Raw genomic sequence first — 12999 nt, forward strand, 5'->3', positions numbered from 1 at the left:
AATGTGATAAGAAGGCGGACTTCGGGGCCTAGAAAACCTGGACTTGGCTCTTGGCGGACAGCGGTGGACACAGCCGGCAGGGCAAATTGGGAGCGGAGGGATCGGCGGTCCGCGCGCAGGATCTGCTGGGAGTTGTAGTCCGTATCCTGCCTTGGAGCCGGTTGCGCCGCCCTTTCTTGGTGGCTCTTTGGTTTGGGCCCTGCTGGGCTGCCAGTTGCGAGGCGGCCCCGTTCATCTTAGGGAGAAGCCTCTTCTGCCCGGCCAACCCACGGGCCTGGGTTTGTCCCTGCCCCGGGACGCCAAACACAGTCTGGTCGAGAATTGCCCCTTGAGTTAGGAGATGGAGGAGGGACCTGAAAAAAGTGGTCTCTCGACAGCGAGGGCGGGGGAGGGCCTCGTCGGACTCTCAGTGTCTCCAGCGCCTAGTGAGTGGTCTTTTGAATGACTGAAGGGTTGGTGAGGCAAGGTTTATTGGGGGATACCTGTCCATCTCTTCTTGATCGCTAAACGAGGCTTGACCTGGGCTGAAAGAAATGCAGTAAGGGGCCACTTTCTCAGCTTCCTGGGAGCTGGGACCCTGGAACCCAGTAAAGACTGTTATTCCAGACTTAGGAATGGCCTGAGCACAAGCCTGAAGGCATGGAGCTGGTCTCGAGGCTTACCCTTCCGCTTCACCAAAAACACCTTCTCCGAGAAGAGCCAGAGTGATCATTTGAGAAGGTAAATAAGCGCACGTCAGTACTTCACTCAAGATCCTTCAGTAGATTCCTTTTGCCCTTAAAATAATATCCAGACTTCTTGACCTGGCCTATACGGCCCCATGTGATCTGGCCTCACCTCATCTAGGGCATAGTCCCCCTCCTCAGGTATATAACAAGATCCAACCTCACTGCTTTGTTTTGGAACCTTGGAAATGCCAAGCTGCCAAACTAGTTCTTGCCTCAGAGCCTTTTGCTCGAGCTGCTCAAACAGCCCCACGTACTCTCTGCCAGATCTTTGCTTGTCTGGCTCCTCCTCATCCTTCAAGTTTAGCTAAAAGTCGTCTTGTCAGGCCACCCCTGAGCACTGTATTTAAAATAGCTGACCCGCATCTCCCCCCATCCACCCCATTTCATTGTCTTCATAGCATCTTATCACTATCTGAAATTATCCTATTTGTTTATTCGCTGGCTCTTCCTACTAAAATGTGAGTTGCATGAGAGCAGGGGCCTTCCTTTCATGTTCACTGTATTCCAAAGTTTATAGATGAGTGGCCAACTTGTAGTTGGCACTCAGTACTTAGCATGGTGTGTTTGAAAAATTACAAAGAAAACCTTTGTTGCTTGGATGAGGGAAGGAGTCACCAGAGATGAAAATGGAAGACAGGTCAAGTTAGGTTGCAAAGGATCTCATAAAGGTAAAAGTGTGCACATTATCAGTGGGGGTTTTAATGAAAGGAGGTGAATGATCGGTATGTGTTTTGGACAGGTTCCTCTGGCTGCAGTGTCACACGTGGATTGGATGGGGTAGAGAGTAGAGGGATGAAGATGGTGGGAGGTTGGTCCAGCGTAGAAAGGAGCCAGTCTGGAGAGACATCTGTGTCCTAGAACTGAAGGGGGCACTACTGAAGAGGAGAAGTCTCCAATAACAGGTTTCCATCTGGGCCAAGAGGGTGAAAGGTGATACTGTCAACTAGAATGGGAGTACAGCCAGAGGGATAGGATCAGTTCTGGAACTGTTGTGTATGGGATGCTTGCAGGCAGTTTAAAAGGAGGCTGTTGGACCGTGGAGCGTAGCCCCTCTCTCCTGGGCAATTTCCCAGTCTTCTACATTCTCCACACGTGGGGAGGGGTGGGACTTGGGAACCAGTGGCAAGCTGGGTCTCAAATGAGTAAAAACTCAAACTCCCCCTAAAAACTCAAACGCAAACTGAACCACCCATGTGGTACTTGCAACTGCTTTCTTCTAGCTGACTTCAGGGCCATCTCATTATTATTTTCTGAAAGGGATGTTGGCACATAGTGTCCGTACAGAGACTTACCTCCCATGAGATTTTACTTAGAGGTTATGGGCCGTTAAGGGAAGGTCTATTGCCAGTGCCAAGGGTTCTGTAACAGGGCTTATCGTCCCTCCTCCTAACTTCCTTTCCTGTCAGCAAAAAAATGTCAGGATTAGTGGAGGTGACATGGATGAAGGTCTTCCTGTACTGGCTCATTTGTTTTCTAATTAACCTACTGTGCTTCTTTAAGAGAGAGCTCCAGGAGTGGAGACAGCCTAGACATGAAGATTTGGGAATTTTCAGGCAGTACCTGAAGCTAAGGGAGCAGGTTCATATCACTCAGGGAATGTGTTGGCATGAGAAGAGACTCAGGGGTAGAACCTTTAGGAACACCAACATTTCAGGGATGGGCAAAATTTTAGGAGTGAATGAAAAAAAAAAAAAAACTGTCCAGAGAGGTATAAAAACAAGGAGCAATATTTCAGAGGCCAGGAAAGAAGTACTCCATAGAGTACTACCAACACTACAGAGAATTCAAATAGGATGAGGAATTCAAAGAAGACCTCATGTATTATCTTTCATATGTTTTCAGTGACCTTTGCCAGAAGCAGCTGCCTTTAGCACAGTGGGAATGGAAGCCAGATTACTGTGATTGAGGGGCTAATGGGAGGAAGGTCAGAAAGTTGAAGTAGGAAGTAAAAACTTCTCTTTAAGTAGTCTGGTGGAAGAGAGCCAAATGGAAGGGTGTTTTCTAGGACTGGGAAACGCAAGCATGCGAGTAATCAGAGACAGGCAGCAGGCAGAGATTGAAAATAAAAAAAGATCATCAATATAGTCAGGCTCCGGAGAAAGTGGCCAAGCCGGGGATCCAGAGCCTGCCCTTCCTCTTCATAGCTCTTGTCTGGAAGGGGGTCACCTCACATCTAGATTAAGCAGAACTCCTAGGTGCTCTGATGAGAGCAAAATAGCAACATGCGTTGGGAGTTGAGAGTGGGAAAGGTTTGGAACAACTTGAGAAATATCACTGGCTCTGTCAAATGCAGACATCATGGTTGGAATTTTTTGAGGAAAAATGCAGTAAAAGTAAGTCTACCCCATGAGATCCTGGGTTTCGTAGCTAGTCCTGGACAAGATCACAAGAGCTGAGAAGCCTCAAGTTTTTTGCCTTTGCCATAACTAATCAATCTCCTTTTTATCCATATCTGAACTTCAGAGGGTCATTCTGGCCTTGAAAAGAAACCAAGATAAAAGGAAACAGCTCTCAGGAATTATAAATCAAATAGAACCTGAGACTCATTGCCCCATTTTTCATCCCTTTAGTAAGTGGGTTTTCAGTGAGTTGCAGTACGTACTATAGCCCATTTCTTCTTTGCAGCTGGATTTGATTCTCCTGATTCTTGTCCCACTTCATGCATACTAAGTCCTGAAAACCCTTCATTTCTCCATTCCAAAAATGTTTACTGAATGCCTGCTATGTGTAAGATACTGATTCTTCCTTTGCTGTGACTTTCAGATCATCCAGACTTGAACTGAGGGGCATTGCTGGCTTGAAAATGATCCAAGAACAGAAGAAACACCTCTCAAAGGTCATCCACCAAACAAACAAAAACTGAGAAACACTATCTGTTGTTGTTTTCTCCTCAGGAGTGAATCTGGGCTCTAACTTTGGATTTTCAGTAAGTCATATCCTATATGTAAAGCCTTCCATTTTCCCCTCCTATGTTTTGATTCATCTGATCTGTAACCCTTTACATCCAATTAACCACTCACGTCTATGACTTTTCCTTTTGCCATGTTGTAATTCTCAGACTGTCCTGAATTGAATTATTAGGAAGTGCAGGCCTTGGAAATGAGGTCACGATAAAAGGAAAAAAATCTTGAGTTCCCTTATTTCCCTTATGAAATAAAGCAGATTTAAGCAGTACTCTTTTTTTTTTTCCTCTTTTGGACTGTAACTAAACTATATCATTGTTTTGTTTTGTTTTTTTACATCTTCATTGTAGCATAATTGCTTTACAATGTTTTGTTAGCTTCTGCTGTATAACAAAATGAACCAGCTATATGTATACATATATCCCCATATCCCCTCCCCTCTTGCGTCTCCCTCCCACCCTCCCTACCCCACCCCTCTAGGTGGTCACAAAGCACGGAGCTGATCTCCCTGTGCTATGCAGCTGCTTCCCACTAGCTATCTGTTTTACATTTGGTAGTGTATATATGTCCATGCTACTCTCTCACTTCGTCCCAGCTTCCCCTTCCCCTGCCCCCACTGTGTCCTCAAGTCCATTCTCTACATATGCATCTTTATTCCTGTCCTGCCCCTAGGTTCATCAGAACCATTTTTTTTTTTTTTTTTTTAGATTCCATATATATATGTGTTAGCACACGGTATTTGTTTTTCTCTTTCTGACTTACTTCACTCTGTATGACAGACTCTAGGTCCATCCACCTCACTACAAATAACTCAATATCGTTTCTTTTTATGGCTGAGAAATATTCCATTGTATATATGTGCCACATCTTCTTTATCCATTTATCTGTCGATGGACACTTAGGTTGCTTCCAAGTCCTGGCTACTGTAAATAGTGCTACAGTGAACATTGTGATACATGTCTCTTTTTGAATTATGGTTTTCTCAGGGTATATGCCCAGTAGCAGGATTGCTGGGTCATATGGTAGTTCTATCGTTAGTTTTTTAAGAAGCCTCCATACTGTTCTCCATAGTGGCTCTATCAATTTACATTCCCACCAACAGTGCAAGAGGGTTCCTTTTTCTCCACACCCTCTCCAGCATTTATTGTTTGTAGATTTTTTGATGATGGCCATTCTGACCTGTGTGAGGTGATACCTCATTGTGCTTCTGATTTGCATTTCTCTAATAATTAGTGATGTTGAGCATCCTTTCATGTGTTTGTTGGGAATCTGTATAACTTCTTTGGAGAAATGTCTGTTAAGGTCTTCTGCCCATTTTTGGATTGGGTTGTTTGTTTTTTTTAATTGAGCTGCATAAGCTGCTTGTATATTTTGGAGATTAATCCTTTGTCAGTTGCTTCGTTTGCAAATATTTTCTCCCATTCTGAGGGTTGTCTTTTCGTCTTGTTTATGGTTTCCTTTGCTGTGCAAAAGCTTTGAAGTTTCATTAGGTCCCATTTGTTTATTTTTGTTTTTATTTCCATTTCTTTAGGAGGTGGGTCAAAAAGGATCTTTCTGTGATGTATGTCATAGAGTGTTCTGCCTGTGTTTTCCTCTAAGAGTTTTATAGTGTCTGGCCTTACATTTAGGTCTTTACTCCATTTTGAGTTTATTTTTGTATATAGTGTTAGGAAGTGTTCTAATACCATTCTTTTACATGTAGCTGTCCAGTTTTCCCAGCACCACTTATTGAAGAGGCTGTCTTTTCTCCATTGTATATTCTTGCTTCCTTTGTCAAAGGTAAGGTGACCATATGTGCATGGGTTTACCTCTGGACTTTCTATCCTGTTCCATTCATCTATATTTCTCTTTTTGTGCCAGTACCATACCATCTTGATTACTGTAGCTTTGTAGTATAGTCTGAAGTCAGGGAGCCTGATTCCTCCAGCTCCATTTTTCTTTCTCAAGATTGCTTTGGCTAGTCGGGGTCTTTTGTGTTTCCATATGAATTGTAAAACTTTTTGTTCTAGTTCTGTGAAAAATGCCATTGGTAGTTTGATAGGGATTGCTCTGAATCTGTAGATTGCTTTGGGTAGTATAGTCATTTTCACAGTATTGATTCTTCCAATCCAGGAACATGGTATATCTCTCCATCTGTTTCTATCGTCTTTGATTTCTTTCATCAGTGTCTTATAGTTTTCTGCATACAGGTCTTTTTTCTCCTTAGGTAGGTTTATTCCTAGGTATTTTATTCTTTTTGTTGCATTGGTAAATGGGAGTGTTCCCTTAATTTCTCTTTCAGATTTTTCGTTGTTAGTGTATAGGAATGCAAGAGATTTCTGTGCATTAATTTTGTATACTGCTACTTTACCAAATTCATTGATTAGCTCTAGTAGTTTTCTGGTAGCATCTTTAGGATTCTCTATGTATAGTATCATGTCATCTGCAAACAGTGACAGTTTTACTCCTTTTCCGATTTGGATTCCTTTTATTTCTTTTTGTTCTCTGATTGCCGAGACTAAAACTTCCAAAACTATGTTGAATAATAGTGGTGAGAGTGGGCACCTTTGTCTTGTTCCTGATCTTAGAGGAAATGGTTTCAGTTTTTCACCATTGAGAATGATGTTGGTTTGGGTTCGTCACATATGGCCCTTATTATGTTGAGGTAGCTTCCCTCTATGCCCACTTTCTGGAGAGTTTTTATTATAAATGGTGTTGAATTTTGTCAAAAGCTTTTTCTGCATCTATTGAGATGATCATGTGGTTTTTATTCTTCAGTTTGTTAATATGGTGTATCACATTGATTGATTTGCATATATTGAAGAATCCTTGCATTCCTGGGATAAACCCCACTTGATCATGGTGTATGATCCTTTTAATGTGCTGTTGGATTCTGTTTGCTAGTATTTTGTTGAGGATTTTTGCATCTATGTTCATCAGTGATATTGGCCTATAGTTTTCTTTTTTTGTGACATCTTTGGTTTTGGTATCAGGGTGATGGTGGCCTCATAGAATGAGTTTGGGAGTGTTCCTCCCTCTGCTATTATATCATTGGTTTTTAGTAAACAGTACTGCCAAACTCACCAAAAAAAAAACCCAGCCCATGCTGTCCTCTTTGTTATCACTGACTCCCCTGCTCCTTCATCCTCTATACCTAATTACTAAATCTTGTGGATTCCTCCTCCACCAGATTTCTAGCTGTCTTTCAACATGTTATATTTTCTCTTACAGTCCATCTTATGTTTACTTACTAGTCTTTCTCAAGCAGCATTTGTAACGTGTCTCTTTCTCAAGACTCTTCAGGGCTTCACTATTACCAGTTGAATCAAATTTAGGCAGCTAAGCATTGAAGCACATCTGTCAGGTCCAGCCTCACCTGCATGCTTTTTTTTTTTTTCTTTTGTCAATATGCTCTCCCTACTTTTTCTCAGGGTACATGTTGGGTTTTATTTTTCATTATTATCCAATGGCCTGCCGTGTTAACACTCAACTGAGCTTTTTTGAATAGAAAATGAAGTATGGGTGGTGAGATAGATTTACTCTGCCCTTCATTTCTGATCCAGATACATCATGAAGGTTGTTTCTATTTTGATCCCATTGTGCCTCTATGATTAGCCTCCCAGTTGTGGTTTAGTATTTCATAGTTCCCCAGAGCATGTGTCGAGAGCCTGATGAAGACCTTTAGAGGCTCCAAGACTAAAAAGATGATAGTATACACCCTTCCAAATGTAATTCAAAATATAAACAATTCCAAACCCCAAAATAAGGGTAAGAAAGTACAACAAAGTTGTGATTATTTTTCCCAACATGACTATTTCATTTTGAAATTCTTTACAAAAAAAAAAAAAAAATTTTTTTTTTTTTTCCCAAACTTTGTTCTGCCCTAAGCAACTACTTAGTCTGCACATGCCCCTCTTAGGAAAAACTACTACCAGCTAACCTTCTATCTGTCAAAAAAAAGCAGTTAATAGTTGTCAGGGAGGGGCAAGACCAGCCCTCATCATTCTTATGGTTCTTGTTCCTCAAAGGAAAAACTAACGTGGTGGTCCTTAAGCTGAGTCCCTACAGAGAAAGTAATGCCAGCCCTACTCAAAAGGATAATTAATGATTTTTCTACCTCGCTTAGACTTTAGATAAAGAAATTAAAAACCAAAAAGCCCAATTTAACTTAATGTTAATTCTAAGGCATTTATCCATCAAAATCTATGTCCAGGGCACTCGATTTAGTCACAAGAAGATATTTCAGAATAGCATTTTCTTTTAAGTTTTCCTCTAAGAGACTGTCCTGACACAGACTTCATTCTACCTAGAACCAAAACTTAGGATCACTTTTGTTTCCTGAATGTATACATACTTATGTTAATCCTGCTCCCCTGTATTCTCAGAGAAGTTGGAAAAGTGAACACTGGTTTAACCTACCCCCTACCGCCCCCCAGAGAATAGCCTTTTAATCAGAAGGTCTTGGTGGAAAAGTCATTCATATGAGAGGGATATATGTAACACCCAAAGATAGCAACAGCAGGAACAGTCTTTGCGAGATTATCCCTATTGCTTTTTTCCTCATTTCGATTTCCTCATTCAGTTTAGAGAAATTGGTATTTTCCTTTTCTTCTTTGAAACAGCTAAGGCTATTACCTAGGGAGCTACTGAAGAAGGTACAGAAGATTGGAATCAAGAGATTTGAGTCTAAGAAGTCCTAGCACTGCTGCCTACTGATTTTGTGCTCTCTGGAAAGTTATTTAACCTCTCTGAGCCTGTTTCCTCATCTGTAAAATTGCGATAATAATAACTAAATTACATAATTAATGCAAGGTAGAAAAATAACATGAAAGTTCTATACGAAGAACAATTATAACTATTTCCTCTACTGTTTTTCTACTGCACCAGAAACAAGTGGCTGCTTTACAACCAACTCTAACCTACTTTGTTTCCACATCTTGAAGTGTGTCATCTCAATCAATATAACTGATTCCTAAATGCAGATTAACTGAGATTAGGAATGGGTTCCCTTAGAGCAAACAGACGAAGATTATATATACATAGGTATCTGTATAAAATACTTGGAAGGATACATGAGAAAGTGGGAACAGTAGTTGCGTAAGGGAAGAGGAATTCAATAGTGGTGAGATAAAAATAAAGTTACTTTTACTGTGTATCTTTTTTTATCTTTTGAACTTTGTAGTTACACCAAAAACTAACTTAATAAATAAAATGAATGCTATAAAATAAAGGGAAGAGACCATCACATATGTATGCTATGATACTTCAGATACTTTTTTTATACCTGTTTTTACTGATAAGCTCAGTTAATTAAAAACTGCACCTAGGAACTTCTTAGCATTTTGTCATTTAAGAAAGGATTTTTCTCTGTATATTTGATTTGACACAGGGGTGGAGAATCATGAATTAATTTCCATTTACAATCGCAGTGCCATTGCTAAGGTCCTAAAGTTTGAAATGCAACACATAAAAGCAAAACCCATGTGGTCAGACCATTTCAGGTGTTAAATGAATTTGTAACTAAAGTAACAGACCAAAGGCTAATTTCCTGAATATGAAAAGCTCCTATGAATCAACATGAAAAAGACTAACAAATCGCCTCAAAATGGGGAAAGGATTTGAATACAGTCTAGGAAAAGGAAATATAGATGGCATGTAGACACGAAAAGGTGCTCAACCTTTCTAATAAAAAATGCAAACTTAAACCACTGAAAAGCCATTTTTTTAAACTATTCAATTGGCAAAAATCCAAAAGTTTGAAAATGCTTCAGTGACTCCCCATTTCTTTCAGAGTTAAGGTGAACTCTTTGTCATGGTCTACAGGTCACTAAGGATCTGGACCCTGGTCCCTTATATAACTTCACTTCCCTCTGCCTTCATTTGCTACTCTCTCCTTTCTTACCCCACCCTAGTCATACTGGCCTTCTTGTGGTTCCTTGACTACCCTAGGCAACCCTAGTGCCTTAGGACTTTTGAGATGGCCATTTCCTCTGCCCAGAATGTTCTTTCCCTAGATCTGCATAGCCACCTCCCTCACTTCCTTCAAGTCTTTGCTCAAATATCACCTTCTCAATGAAGCCTACTGTTAACCATCCTATTTAAAATTCCAGCCCCTCCTCCCCACAACCACCACACTCCTGATTCTACATACTCTGCTCTTTTTTCCAGAGCATATTCCAGCTTCTAACATACTGTATGATGTTATGTTTGGTTTGTATTGTATATTATTATACATTATTTCTCTCCTCCTGCTAGAATATAAACCCCACTAGGGCAGGGATTTCGTTCTCTTTTATTCCTTGATGTTTCCTAATTACCCAGGACAGTGCCTGGCCCATAGCCAGAGTCCAATAAATCTTTGCAGAGTGAATGAATATCACATTGTGCTGGCCAGAATGTGGGGAGAAAAGCACGCTCTTACATCCCTGGGGTGTAACCCTAACTACCTCCATGGAAGTCATTTGGCAATATTTTAATTTGAAAATACAAATGACATATCCTAACTTGGTAATTTCACTTTTAGGACTTTATCCCGAAGATACACTTGGCCATGTATGACATACATATGTCTGTAGTCACTATAGTATTGTTTGTGCCAAAGATTGGAAGTTACCTAAATGTCCAGTAATATAATAAAGGCAACGTACTGGGCAGGAAATAAGAATGAAATCTCTTTTTGGACTAACATGGAAAAATTTCAGATATTAAGGAGAAAAGGTGCAAGGTACAGAACAGTATATATAAAATACTATAATCTGTGAAAACAAAGTAGGGAAGAGAATGTACATATTTGCTCATAAATGCATAATTATGTCTTTTTTAAAATCTTTATTGGAGTATAATTGCTTCAGGAGGATGAAGTAGATGGCTGGGAATATTTTATAGCTTTTGCATTTTGAACATATATACGCATTACCACTTTAATAAATCTGTAATAAGAAAAACAAAAGTGTTTTCTGAACTTCTCTCTTTTTCGCTTTTTAAGTACTGTATTTTCATTTTAAATAACCCTAACTGACTTAATATTCTGATTTCAAAACAAAATGTTGAGGTCAGGGCTTTCATACAGGGAATCAGATGCAGAGATGACTACTTGAGATTATTTTCAGATTCAGTCATTTACTGATTTTGTTTCAACACAAGACCACTTAACTAATGTCTATTTCATGCTTTTATTTCACTTTTGGCAGTGATGAGGCCTGGGTGGTATAATATTTCAAACATCTTAAAAGGTTCTTTTAGCAATAAGGATGCTGTAGCAATCTCATTACTTGTTAAATAGTAAAAACTTTGAAGGTCTGAATTAGAAAATCCTTTTATAATTTTTTAAATAATAATTTCAATTATTTTAATAATGCAGTGGATAGAAATGGTTTTGCAAGGAACTTTTGGCTTAGAAATCTTAACAACAACAACCTGACAAGACTATTTATTTTTTAAAAAAATATCTATTTATTTATTTACTTGGCTGGGTGGGGTCTTAGTTGAGGCATGCAGGATTTTTTTTTTTTTTTTAGTTGCAGCATGTGGGATCTTTTGGTTGCTACATGCGGGCTCTTAGTTGCCGCGTGCGGATCTTTAGTTGCGGCAGGTGGGATCTAGTTCCCTGACCAGGGATTGAACCCAGGTCCCTTGCATTGGGAGCATGCAGTCTTAGCCACTGGACCACCAGGTAAGTCCCTGACAAGACTATTTGAAGCTCTAAATCAGATTACCACAAAGGAAGTTACAGAAATGTGTTTGGCTTAAAACCTATTTGCAAAAAATTTTTTCATATAAAATTACTAAAATGCAGTGGGATTGGTTGGCCAGACTTTATAATTCTAAGGGGTCTTGAGCTGAAATCATAATCTGGGCAATAATACAACACAAAGACTCTTTAGAAATCACCAAGGCTATCGCAGGGGAAAGCTTTGAGGTCTTTCTTGGAAAAATCAACTTCTTTAGTTTTAAGGTCACAACACTTTAACTGCCTATAAATTCTTTTCCTTTTTAGTGTCATGCCCTTCTGGCCACAAAAATGATTTCCTGAGATCAAGTAATACACAATCAGAACTTAAATTCAGCAGGATTTAGTGGGTTTGGTTTGGTTGGTTGAAAGACTTGCTCAGGAGATGCACCCTTAAATGGCATGTGTAGGACTGTGACCTAATCTTTTAAACCCATGCCATATAAGCAGTCTTTACCCACCCTTCTGATGTGGTCTGGGGTAAGATTTTACTGAAAATAAGGCTAGACTCTATTTTGATGTCTCTTCTATAGTATCAAAACTTTATACCTTTTAATCTCATTCACAGGGGGACATCCTTTCTAGATTCCCAGCTCCATCTTCCTCAAACCTCTTCCCATATTCCTGCTCTCTTTTAAAATTTCATTTTCTGGGACTTCCCTGGTGGTGCAGTGGTTAAGAATCCGCCTGCCAACGCAGGGGACACGGGTTCGAACCCTGGTCCGGGAAGATCCCACATGCCGTGGAGCAACTAAGCCCCCGTGCGCCACAGCTACTGAGCCTGCGCTCTAGAGCCCACGAGCCGCAACTACTGAAGCCCGCAGGCCTAGAGCCCATGCTCCGCAACAAGAGAAGCCACTGCAGTGAGAAGCCTGCGCACCGGCACGAAGAGCAGCCCCCACTTGATGCAACTAGAGAAAGCCCACACACAACGAAGACCCAACACAGCCAAAAATAAATAAAATAAATTTATTAAAAAAATAATAAAATAAAATAAATTTTCCCGTTCTATATTCACGCCACCATTTCTGTTAAAGTGTGTGTGTGTGTGTGTGTGTGTGTGTGACATTTCCCTCATAAAGATTCTCTGGTATTGTCAAGTGACAAAAACAACACAATTTAGCAACAAGTTTGATGTCCTTTATTCAAGGGAAAACAGCTCATGGATTGGAGGAGTACAGTGCCTCACAGTAGTAGAGCACCGTTCCTGAGGGATTTGGGGCAAGAGCAAGTTTTATAGAATTAGCAGAGGCAACGTGGAAACAGCATGATTAACTAGGAGGTTGGGGATTTCCTTATAAGGCTAGCAGGTCCTATTTTCTAGGATAAGGTTAAGCTAGCTAAAGTTGAGTTGGAAGATCGTAATTGGTACATCATCTTAGGATTCCTTGACAGGTATCAAGGATTTGTGATGTGGGTCAGGCCACTGGGGTGGCCTCCATTTTGTGGGTCCTTATATATAAATTAACTTTATCAGTATCCATAAGAACCATTTTAAATCAGTTCTGTCTTCCTTGTACATCAAACGATAAACTACAAAGTGAGAAGTGAAGTGAAGAAGACATAATGGAATCATTTGGCAATTGGCACTTGGTGTTTAAGAAGGGGAAGTCATCACCATTTTTCAGGAACGATAGACTCCAGCACTTCCCTTTGTATT

The 12999-nt window shown here is 40.2% G+C and overlaps 1 long non-coding RNA gene across 2 annotated transcripts; it reads left to right on the forward strand.

Annotated features, from left to right (window-relative positions):
- Positions 1 to 59: 59 nt before the first annotated feature.
- LOC130704960 (uncharacterized) lies at positions 60 to 12283 on the forward strand. 2 transcript variants are annotated; one of them, XR_009005553.1, is made up of 3 exons: positions 60 to 720; positions 3492 to 3654; positions 11908 to 12283. It is a non-coding gene; the product is annotated as an uncharacterized LOC130704960 (long non-coding RNA). The 2 variants fall into 2 exon arrangements; XR_009005554.1 differs by lacking the exon at positions 11908 to 12283 and adding an exon at positions 8233 to 8554.
- Positions 12284 to 12999: the final 716 nt, after the last annotated feature.

This window comes from Balaenoptera acutorostrata, chromosome 15 (genome assembly GCF_949987535.1).
Source record: "Balaenoptera acutorostrata chromosome 15, mBalAcu1.1, whole genome shotgun sequence".
Taxonomy (NCBI): Eukaryota; Metazoa; Chordata; class Mammalia; order Artiodactyla; family Balaenopteridae; genus Balaenoptera; species Balaenoptera acutorostrata.